Source organism: Urocitellus parryii, unplaced genomic scaffold (assembly GCF_045843805.1).
Source record: "Urocitellus parryii isolate mUroPar1 unplaced genomic scaffold, mUroPar1.hap1 Scaffold_71, whole genome shotgun sequence".
In the NCBI taxonomy this organism is placed as follows: domain Eukaryota; kingdom Metazoa; phylum Chordata; class Mammalia; order Rodentia; family Sciuridae; genus Urocitellus; species Urocitellus parryii.
In genome coordinates, this window is record NW_027554142.1 from 1,055,751 (window position 1) to 1,068,084 (window position 12,334).

Below are 12,334 nucleotides of genomic sequence, written 5' to 3' on the forward strand. Positions count from 1 at the left end.
CTGATTCCACAAGCTCCACCAAAGTCAAATACCCACAAGTTGCTTGGCCCAGGTTTCCATTAATTGGCCTCCCTGGCCTGCTGGCCTGCTCCCCTCCCCTCTTATTGTTTGGATGTGGTTCACAGCCAATCCAGGCAGAGATAATGAGTAATGTGCCCAGGTGACTTTTGTGTGACACCCTCCCACTCTTCTTTCTCTGATGCCCCTCCAGGCTACAGCACACCCTGTTTGTGAAAAAAAAAACACACACAAAAACACCTGTCCACTCACCTGGTACCTGAGCCCATCTGCTCATCAGCATTGATTCTGCTGCCCTGGATGAGCTCAATGCAGAAAGGCTGCCCCAGTGACCACAGGGACACAGAGGAAGGCTAGAGAGGAGAGGAGAGGGGCTTAAATCCCAGCTCATTCCCCTGGCTACTGAAAGGCTGGGGAGAGGGGGAGAAGGTCCCAAATTTATGGCAAGGTTCAGAAACCTGTCACCAACACCAACCTTTACCAATCTGCCACACAGGGGCCCAGGGGCTCCAGCCCCCCTGAGATCTGCAGAGAAGTAGGCAATCTGGGATTGCAGTAGCTCAGACAGGACCCTACCCTGGGTGTCAGCTCAAGGCCCTGACTCTCCAAAAGGACTGCACCATCCAAAGTCCCCTGGATCAACACCTAGCCCTGGTGCTGCCCAAGAGGCTCTAGGATTGGCCAAAAGGAGGTAGGAAGAGAAAAACGGTAAGAAAAGGGAGGACATCATCTCACCTTCTTCATGGGAATGGGGGGCGGTTTGGTGTGTGGTTTCTGGACCTGAGGGGTCAGTTTTCTCTGCTCATCCCTCATGGCAAGGATGGAAGAGGAGTGCACCATGGTCAGGTGGGGGGTCTGTCCACTGTGCAGGCAGCTGCATATGTACTGAGATGAGAGTGTAAGATTGAACTGTCAATGGGTGGTATATCCATTCCCTGGAACCAAGAGAGACCCACAGTCTGGCTCTCTCACTCCTGTGCTGGCCCCTTCTAGAGTGGTAGGGATCCCAGAGTGCAGAGGGCTCCTTGCAGGCCTCACCTTGAATTGACAGAGCAGGTAGCTGCCATAGAGGTACTCATGCCTCCCATTCACCTGCAGCACATAGTCCTCAGGCTGCTCCATTGTGAGGTTCTGGTACATCTTGGCCTTCTTCTGGAGGGCACAGGCCATCAGCGCTAGGGGCACATCCTTGGTGGACACCTGGATGGTGAAGCTCTCCTGTGGGGAGGAGGGAGGGTTGGCATGCTGCTCTCAGGCCCATAGGCTTCTGGGGAAAAGGGGCAAGGCCACATGCCTGCCTTTATTGGGTATCCCCAAGTGTGAGCCCTACAAGGGCAGGGCCTGGGTCATTCACTGGTGAAAGTAACAGCAGACACCCAGGAAATACTTGTCCAGTGAATTAAGGGACCAATTCAGCCTTGGTGAGCTTACCTGGTGGGATGCCTGCATACCTGGAAAATGCCATGTGATGCCAGTGAGTGAAGGGAAATTTGGGGGCCTGGGACACTGGAGTGTCTTATCAGTGGAAGGTCCCCATGGGCACAGCAGCCCATGTGCCACAGCTGGGGCAGCCTCCCTAGGACATAGGCTATGGGCTCACCCTGCTGCCCTCAAATTTGACATTGACCAGCAGGTCTGGGTTGGAGATTTGAGAGGTGTTGCTGTCCCCCCAGCTCCTGGTGGAGGGCTCCAGCTGAAGGGGAAAACTGTATTGCAGCCAGGCCTCCCAGCCCAGCTGCTGCCGGCGGGCAGCTGCCTCCTCGCTGAACTGGCCCATCTTAGTGCGGAAGTCATTCACTTCTGGGTCTTGCAGGCAATCGAACTCGTGGAGGCCTGTAGGGCAGGAGCAGGCTCAGTGCAGGTGCATGTGGCACCAGCCACCCAGGTGTGCCCTACCTTGCCAAGGTGGGGGCTGATCTGTGAACCCTACCTTTGCCGATGAGGAGGCTGATCTGTGAGTTGATGACCTTCTCCATGCGGTCACCCTCGTGGGTCACCAAGCACAGCATGGGCAGGAAGGGCCGGACATCACACAGCCGCTGCTGCTCATCCTCTAGCTCCTGCTGCTCTGCGGTCTGGTTGACACAGGTGAACACGTAGGCCTTGGGGTCACTGAGCATGTGGAAGAGGGGCTCATTCTGGGCTTCGTGCCATAGCATCTGGGAGGAATGGTTATGGTCAGCCTTGCTGGCCATGACAGCTGCTGGAAGGCAGTCAGAGGCCTCTAGTCTGGGCATCCCACTCTGCATGAGCCACATAGAGGGCAGAGAGAGACCCTAACATCACCTCTTAGGAACCCTTTGGCCCTTGGGACCAACCAGCTACTCAGCAAGCTTCCTGTCCCTGTGCTCTCTGAAGCACTTGATGTGTGGAGATTGGGGACTGAGCAGCCACGCCTGCCTTAGACACATTATCTAGGGCTGCTTTCACCCCACCAAGGCGATGGTGGCCTTGAGCCATGGCAGAGCTGAACCACTGTGACACATAACACATAGCCCACAAAGTTTCATATCAATAAAAATATGAAGAAACCAAAACCACAATGAAGTGAGAGATGGGACTCCAGGGACAAGTCTGCTACTGTAGTGTTCCAACTTTAGGCACACTGTTTGAAGTTCTGTAAGCACATCAAGTGAACCATATAATGATGTTTACAGGAACTAGAATATGAACAAGATGTTACTGTAGTCACTCAGAAAAACAAGTCATGAAAGTTCATAATCAGAATTTAGTTAGAATGTGGTTAGAAAACAGGAAATGGCTAAGGTAGTGCCTGTGGCTGTCTTCTATGGCAGGATCACAGGCAGGTCTCTTCCTTCTCATTCTTATTTTCCAAAATTTTATGGACCAATATTATTATTGAACTCAGGGACACTGAACTACAGAGCCATACCCTCAGCCCTTTTTCATATTTTCTTTAGTGACAGGTTCTCATTTAATTGCTTCGAATCTCACTACGTTGTTGAGGCTGGCTTTGAACTTACAATCCTCCTGACTCAGCCACCAGAACATTTGGGGACACACACAGCTACTTTTGAAGTAGAAAAATTTAAGGAAGAATGGAAGGAAGGCAGAGAGAAAATTTCCAGGATATTAAAAAAAATCCCTCAAGTGTGATCCATTGATTCTATCATTTTTTTCTTGTTCTCAATAATAGCTTTTAAAATTGTGAAATAAATTCTTGCCCTCGGGCAGTCCAAGGCATGACCCATTAAACCCGAGTTTGTAAGTGGCACAACCCCATTGAAAGTCACAGGACAGCTTCTACCAAAGCAGATGTTCATTGCTTTGACTCAGTAATTCATCCTCAAATTTATTCAATGAACCTGAGGACCCTTTCCAAGGATAATGGGCACTATGTTGGCAACAGTTTTAAAGACAAATTCCTGCAAGGCCCGTATGTGTCTGGGAGCAGACTGTGGTCACTAAAGTGACAGACAGCATAATGTGAGTCAAACTTTCAAAGTTCCATTTCAGCACTGGAGGCTTAAGGGCAACTGAGGCTAGTAGCTGGTCCTCTGGTAACTAGGGATGGGAACACATTGCCTTGGGGTAAGCTGAATTTGGATAGTAAGTGGAGTTTAACCACCCATTTTATACAAGTTCTTGATATTGTATATTTTTCAAAATTTATATCTGAGGTTCTCAAGTGTGAGGAACAATTCCTCTGTCTTTCTGAGCTCCCAGGGCTGACAGGAGACCAGGCAGTACCTGCTTGATTGTGCTGAGGTTGGCATTGCGGGACACAGGAAAGCTCAAGTAGATCCCTGTGGGCAGAAGGAAGTCAACCACCACACTCTGATTCTTCTCCTCCTGGGTCCAGAATTCCATGAGACAGTCAATCCCCAGGGGCATTCTGCTTTGTTATTTCTCTGTGGCCACGTGACATGTAAAGGAAGCAAAGGCAGAGAGTCCTTGAGAGTAGTGTATGGGGGCCTCAGGCAATGTGAGGCTCAGGGCTGAGGGCTCCCAGCTGGGCACATGGTGTTCTCCTCCCACAGGGCCCCCACTGCCCAGGTAGCTGCTGCTCCTACTGCCCCAGATAACTATCTGCACTTGGCTGCCTCTCACCCTGGTGGACACATCTGCCTCCCTCACAGCGGGCCCAGAGCCATAGACCAAATAATTTTCCTCTGGAAATTGTGTATCAGCGAGATGCTATCATGGCCACCACAGAGCACTTACCTAACATGTTCAAGGCCCTGGGTTCTATCCCCAGCCCAACCCAAACAAATACCACAAGAATTATTTTGTCTACTCAATTTTCACACTATTTATAGGTTAAAAATATTCACCAACCCAAGTTGTCCCAAACAAATAAAGCTTTTCTGATAAAGACCAGGTATCAATTTCTAAATTTCAATTAATGTAAATTAAATAAACTGTGGGTTATTTTGGGCATGGGATGAGGTGCAATTCTGAGGATGGCACCCAGGGCCTTGTGCATGTGAAACAATTGCTTTACTACTGAGCTGCCTCCCAAACAAACAGAAAGTTTTGAAGTTCATTCCTCAATTGTGCACTATCTACATTTCAAGTGACCAAGAGTTCCATATAGTGAAACCTATGATAGGTATAAATCCATCATTCACTTGCTCAAGTACCCCATGTTTTTCTCAACGTGGTGCTGCCCATCGTGAGCTCATGCTTGATCTCCAAATTACCCTCAGCATTTGCTATTGTCAAACTTACTCATTTTTGCCAATCTGATGGGTATGAAATTGGCTTACTTTGCTTAAATTGCTTTTCGCTGATAATTCACAAAACGTTTAGCTTTTGCAGAAATCCTACTTGTAACCTTGGCATGTGCCCTGCGGGGTTATTTATCTTATTCTTGTTACTTTATAGAATCTATATATTCTACATTCTATTCCTTTGTGGATTAAATGAAGTGGAAATGTTTTCTTCCTACTCTGAGTCATCTTTTCTCTTGGTATATGATCTCTTTTTGGTAAATAAAATTTTTTATTATTAATGCAATAAAATACATCAATGTTTTTGGAGGAGGTCACTCAGTATTAGAGATAATTAGCATGCACAAGACCCTGGGTTCTATCACCAGCACTACAAAAAAAGGGAAAACAATCCCATGCAACTTCCCTACCTACTGTAACATCACAGCTCCTGTATTTAAATGACTTTTGAAAGTATTTGAAAGGACATTCAGTTTTCATTTGTTTTGAGAGAGTGTTTCACTATGTAGCCCAGGTTGAATGCAATCTTGCGATCCTCCTGCCTCAGCCTCCTGAGTAGTGGGGATGAGAAGCATGTGTAGTGGTGCCCAGCTACAGACATGTTTAATTTAAGAGTGATATTCTCTGGTGGCAGTGCCAGCTGGGGCCAGACATCCCTGGTGGGATGTGGAAGTGGCTTGGAGCAGTGTGATTCACACATTGCCTTGTCCTTCTAGGGCACTGCTGCTGGCAGAGGATTCCTTGGATTGTGAAACCACATCCTATTTGAGGTTCCTCTTTCTTAGAATGGCCAAGCAAAAGCATTCCTTTATTATTCAAAACCTGGGGGACTATCAGGAATCCTGGAGAATCTGTCTATGATGCCATATGTTCTTTGGCCAAGTGGGGAAGTCAGTGGGACACACTGGGTCACCTAATCTGGTGAGGCCAAGATGAGCACACAAGGGAAGACCTACCAGGAGCTCTGAACAAAAGGCCTGGGTTCTGAGAAAATGCACTCCTGCTCTCCTGCCCTCAGTACCCTGGAAGTGAAGTCTTCAACCATACTTCCCCAGCTAGGTGGCAGGGAAATAATTCCACAGAAAGTGAAAAAGTGGAAGACCCATGAAGGCTTGTGCAGGATAGAGAGTGAACAGGAGACAGGACAGGAGAAAGCCAGATCTCCTTCCCTCTCTCTGTTCCCAGGACTCAGAGTTCATCAGCCAAAAAGCCTCAACCCTCTGCTCTGGACAAAGCCCAGACCCATTACTCTCTCTCTCTCTCTCACAGATGTCAGCAAATTCAGGGACTTCAGAACTTTCCAAGAATGCAAACTGATATGACCACCTTGGAAAACTCTCTGGCAGAATCTGTGAAAGGTAAACACACCTGTGCCCTGCACCAACACATCCACTCCTCAACAGATGGGCCCAGAGACACGTGAGAGTGACTGTGAAATCACTGCTTGGGACAGCCTTGACAAACTCACATCAGCAGTAGGGTGGGGAAATAAACTGCAGTTATTCTTTCCAAGTATAATGTTATATCACAGGCAAGATGAATATTCTGCAAAGGCAGACACAATGCCACAATGTAAATGAATCTCATAGACAGAAGGGTGAACAAAAGGATCCTGGAACCAAAACCAGGTGCTCATGATTTCAACCACATGGAGAATGACAAGGGAGAACCACTCATCTATCTTGGCAGCAGAGTTACCCCAGCCTGAGGGCCTGAGGGGCTTCTGGGTGTTGAAAGCATTTTGGTTTTCTATCTGGAGACTTTTCACAAGTGCCTCATACATTGGTCCACATGGTTCAGATGGGCTGACTTCACTCCTAGCCACTAAGATGGCATGAGACACAGGCCCAGCCAATCAGAAGTCAGAGTTTCCCCTCAACTGTGGGTCAGATGGGACACAGGAATGGAACTCAGGCCCAACCCATCCCTGGATGTCACCTCCCTGGCTCCAATAATCCCAGGAAGGGCATATGAATATCAAGTCCATTGACTAGGTTTCAATGTCCAGACTTCCTTCTGGAGTAGCAGGAAAGATATACTATTGACATGAAGCTTCTAGGAACTGTCCACTGCACTTAGGGGCAGAAACTGAGAAGAGACCAACATAGGAAAGCAGAACTCCAAATGGAAATGGAGAACACAAGCATGGGCACGAGGATGTCACTGAGTCCCTGGACCTGGCCATGTCTGCAGCTTGTCCCTTCTTCCTTTCCCGTCTCACCCTCTCTTCTCTCCAGAGAAGTTTCAGTTGGGTTTTCTGCCACTTGCTGTATCTTTCCATGAGTGCAGCCACATTTCCTTTTGGAAGTTTCTAGTGTCTACAAAGTCCTTTGCTTGGAAGGTGCCCTGTCTCTGTGAGTCAACCTGTGTCCTCTGTACTGCCATCTAGAGGCAAACAGGCAGTCCACCTGACCACTGTCACTGATGGAAGACCCCATCTAGAGCATCTGGTTAGCTCAGAATTCCAAACTTTGCCCAAAGTGGCTGGAAACAGTTTCAAAGTGATAACTGGGAAAGGTAGTGGCAATGTGTGGCTGGAGAGAGGCCTGTAGGGACAAATCATAGAAGAATGTTTCAGGTACCAAGCTCCTGCAGAGTCTAAAAGTGTGCCACAACCCCTCCCTAGTCTCCAGAAAACTTTCTTGCTGGCCACATCGCTGAGCTTGCTGCCAGCCCCCCTGGCATTTTTCAAAGTAAGCCACATTCTGTATGCCTGTCCAGGAACAATTGCCTGATTTATGAATTCAAGAACTCATGGCTATCTTTAATAGTTTCATCTCATAACTTGCATTCATGCATTACTGGATTTTTAACTTTTTATGTATCACTCAGTCTTGGATACATTCCTTAATTCCACTAGTAAGTATGGAGCTTGATTAAGTACTAGGCATTGCAGGAGGAGCTGGGAATAGGGTGGTGATGGCCCTGACAGAGCTCACACTCCACAGGGAGACACTGGTCCACAAGCAAATAGGCAGGGAAGCAGAGTGTCCACACATGGCCCAAATGTAGGGGAGGACAGTGCCACATGACGCTGTTATGGAGAGTAGCTGATGGGAAGGGGTACCGCATGTAGTAGGCTAGGAAAGACCCCCATGGAGAGGACCTGAAGTGAGGGCCAGAGAGTGGAGGGGAGACGTGGTGGAGATGGGGTTCAAGGTCATGAGGGTCGGAATCCTGCACATCCTGGAGAACAGGGCAGCACCTGGGTTTCTGCTTTTAGTGAGATGGGTGGCCTAGGAGGGTTTTTTGGAAAATCAATGATGGGATGTGACTTTCATCCAAGACAAAGCCACTGGCAGTGCTATGGAGGGACTTATGAGAATCAAGTCAAGGAGGCAGTGGGTGAGCATCAGTGAGTTTTCTTGACCCAGCACTGAATATCAAGCAGAATCCAACCTGCTCCCAAGAGGAAAGGGTTCAGGTGGAGAGGAGTCATGGATAGCCGAGGGTTTGGGCCTGGGAGTCTGCAGGGCTGGTGGTCATTGGATGCCCAGGGAAGTAGAGGGTGATACAGAGCCCTGGTGATGAGGCAACAGGTGGTCCATCTCAGACAGATAAAATCTGAACTGCTGATTGACACCAGTAAAGAAAGGTGTGCCCCTGTCAGAGGCCCAGTGACCCTGTGCAGAACCCATGGGAGCCATCTGTGGGGTTGCAGAGATTTAATCTGGGGCCAGCATGTGACAAATGGAGACCCATGGGAGCAGGTGATATGGCCTAGACAGAGGGTCAAAGAAGGCCAGGGGCACCCCAGGAGCAAGGGTGGCATCATTCCAGGATGAAACTTTAGCAATCCCTCCCTCCCAGGCCTCTGTCTTCCCAAGCTGACTGTTCTGTCCAAGCCTGACATTCAGAGAGCATCAGGGAAGTAGCACAGCACAGACTCAGTTCCTCTCACCTCTTGGCCACTAGGTCCAAAAAGGCAGCTGAAGGACAGCAGAGATTCTTGTGGGTATCCATCTCAGGAAACCCTGTCATCCCTTCCAGTGTCATGGAGTATCCCTGTTGGCTGTTCTTTCCTAACCCAAGCCTAAGGAACATGTGGGGGTCTGACCTGGGCCCTGCAGAGGCAGCAAAGTAATTTCCACAAACATCTTAAGGAACACACTGTGGCCCACGGGCCTCACTGCCAGGAGCAGGAATACTTCTTTGCCTTCTGAGGGAGGGCAAGTAGGGACATACCCACAACTAAAGATCCTTCCGCCAGCTGAAGCTGCAACCATTGACTGCCCCTCTAGGCTGATAGCCCCACTGGCTGGTGGCCTGGCTGAGCCGAGGATACCTGAGGGATTCCCTTTCTTTATCCTACACCTCTGCCAGGGCTCTGGGCCAGAACCTTCCCAGTCTGGTAGACTCTACTGCTTTTCCCTGGCCATCTCAAATGTGACTAACTGACCAGGCAGCACTGCCCAGCTTCTGCTGATGTAAAGACAGGCTTTGGGACCTTCTGTTACATGTTCTGGGCAATGGATTTCCAGGGGAAACATGAGTCCCTCCAGGCATAGTGGACAGGCACTGAGAAAGAAGTGAAGATGTGTCCTGCCCATTTGTGTGACAAACATCTCCCTGAGGGAACCCCAGGCGATGTGTGCCACGTTCCCTACACGTCGCCTATGGAGTATCCATGAGCTGCTCAAGCACAGGAACCATGCCTATGAGACTGAACCCAATGACAAGATATCATCTCCCTTCTGGATACCAGAGCCAGAATTCACAACCCAACTAACCTGAGAAAAGGGGCCTCAGTCACAGAAACCTCGAGAAGGCAGAAATGCACACAGTCCAAGTGTCTACCCCAAACCCAACCTGGGCGGATACAAGACCAACAGCCTCCTCAACCAAAGAGAAAGAGAAAACCCTGCAGAGGTACTTGTGAGGTACATGACCGATGATCACAGAGGCCAGCCTGTTGCACCATGCTGAGCCAGCAGTGTCTGGGCTCGGCTCCTTGACCTGGGTTCAATATATAGATGCCCTTATTAACTGAAATTGACACTTTTCCCATTGTCCAACCTCTGTGGACAAGTGAGTGGGCACTTCAGGGTCAGAAGGTGCTGTGCCCTGGGGCCCAGTTCCCAGCAGAACTCCTAGACATTCACCAGGAAGGTCCTAGAAACTGCCATCTGGCTCTGTCTACCAGAAAAAGCACAAAGACCCTTCAACCACCACAACCTTCTGGAGACCCCAGGAGTAGAGGTATGGGGGAGGCCTCCTCCTTGGCCCAGTTCTTCAGCAGGCATTTCTGTGAGCACCTTCTAGTTTCCCAGTAGGCGCTGCACAGGCACCACCCCTTCTCCTAGAGAAGTTGTAGTCTAACAGAAACAGACGAATTTTAAAAGGAAGGAAATGAATAAACAAGATGATTTCAAAGAAGAAAATGCCTAGAATGTGGAAAAGAGAAAGGGTGGGCAGGAGACGGTCATCAGGGGAGGTTACACTGAATAGGTGAGGCCCTGATGAGAGACAAGCTAACAAAGACCCAAGACATGGGAGTAACCATAGGGTTCCAGGCAGCAGGATGGGAGTGCAAAGGCCCCAAGCCAGGTGTCTGGGAATGGGGAGATGACAGCAAGCGTGTGACCCTGCAGGGCCCTGGTGCCACAGCCAGGATTCCAGGCTTTGCTATAACTGCAACGGGAGCCCATGGGAGGATTTTAGGCAGGGGTCAGACTTGGCCTGTTTGTTCCTCTACAAAAAAGATGGCTTTGGCTGCAGTGAGAGAAGTGGAAGTAAGGGGGTTCAGGATGGAAGCAGGAGAGGACAGCAAAACCCCAGGCAAAAACAGACAGGGGAGAGATTAACCAGGGGAAGAAAGAACTCTGCCCCACAAGCCCAATACACCTGAATCCTCTACTTCAACAAGCAGAGGAGCAGATGTCCCAGCAGGCTGTACTTCTACTGTCCTTACCAACTTCTTGACCTCAAGTACAAGTCAGGAGAAATAAATAGTGCAGGGCCCCCCCTAAAGGATATGTCTAGGCTAGATGTACTACTATTCTTAAACACAAGGCCTTGTGTTTTGTGGTCTCACGCATGGGAGGCTGAGCTACTTCCCAGCCCCAAGATAGCAGCTTTATTTGCAATCAAGAATCAAGTGGTAACAGTTGGGCACAAGGGTACACACCTGAAATCTCAGCTACTGGGGAAGCTAAGGAAGGAGGATCACAAGTTTGAAGATAGCCTTAGCAATACAGGGGAAATCCTGTCTCAAAATTACAGAAGTAATAAGTGCTAAGATGGAGCTCAGTGGTACAGTGTCCCCGAGATCAATCCCCAACACTGGAAGAATAAAAACAAAAGTGGACTTTCACTCATTAAGCAGGGAAGGAGTTTGAAGATGATGAAATATCTGCTGCATTATAAAAAAAATCATGATCCTGTTGAAGAGTATGTGGAAGACCTGGGAAAAGTGGTGCCAGCCTGTAATCCTGGAGGCTCAGGAGGCTTTGGTAGGAAGATGGTGAGTTCAAAGCCAGCCTCAGCTTCGGTGAGATGCCAAGTAACTCAGGGAGTCCAGTCTCTAAATAAAATACAAAAAAAAATGGTAGGTATGTGGTTAAGCGACCCCCTCCCCCCACAAAATAAAACAGTATGAGGAAAAATTCATAATTAGCAAAATGAAGACAAAGTAAATAAAAAGTGGAGAGAATTGCCAAGTCCAGGAAAAACACAAAGCGCAACAAGAAAAGACATACGACTGGGGTGCACTGAGTGGACACCACTGTGCATGGCAAAACTGCTACTATTTCATACAGACTCTGGATTCCAGTTTGTACCCCTGGCACATCTGTGCCAGGATCTCAGCCTTGCAGTGTGTCAATGCTGCCACTCCAGAGCCAAGGATAGATCACCCTCCTCAGCCCTGTTCACTTCCTTAATGTGACACAGACACATCTCATCAATTGGGTCAGGCTACAAGTCCTGGCTATAAGAGAGGCCAAAATTTTGCAGTTCCCATGGTGGGTAGGTGTTTGCTATGGATACAGTCTATCCCAAACTTATGTGCTGAAATCCTGGTACTCTGTGGTGATATTAAGTGGTGGGGCCTAAACTGGGAGCAATGTCACATGCCTCTAATCCCAGCTACTCTGGAGGCAGAGGCAGGAGGGTCACAAATTTGAGGCCAGCCTCGCAACTTAGTGAGACACTCTCTCAAAATATAAAGGGCTGGAGATTTAGCTTAGTGCTAGAGTGATCCTGAGTTCAACCTCCAATACCCTCAACAAAAAGGAGGTGAGTCCTGGGCTGGAGATGTGGCTCAGCGGTAGCGTGCTCACCTGGCATGCGTGCGGCCCGGGTTCGATCCTCAGCACCACATACCAACAAAGATGTTGTGTCTGCCGAGAACTAAAAAATAAATATTAAAAATTCTCTCTCTCTCTCTCTCTCTCTCTCTCTCTCTCTCTCTCTCTCTCCTCTCTCACTCTCTCTTTAAAAAAAAAAAAAAAAAAAAAAAAAGGAGGTGAGTCCTGGTGTGAGGCCCTTAAGTCATGGTGGTGCTGCCTTGAAGGGAATGCTGTTCTCCTGGAGTGAGTTCTCAGGAAAGAGTTGTTACAAAATATGAGCGCAGTGCCTCCCCATAATGGTGGCCTGCAGCTTTCTTTCTTTTTTTCTCTCCC

At 48.8% G+C, this 12,334-nt stretch overlaps 1 pseudogene; it reads right to left on the minus strand.

Annotated features, from left to right (window-relative positions):
• Positions 1–12,334, minus strand: part of LOC144252951 (phosphatidylinositol 4,5-bisphosphate 3-kinase catalytic subunit delta isoform-like) — a 34,081-nt pseudogene that overhangs the window by 7,070 nt on the left and 14,677 nt on the right.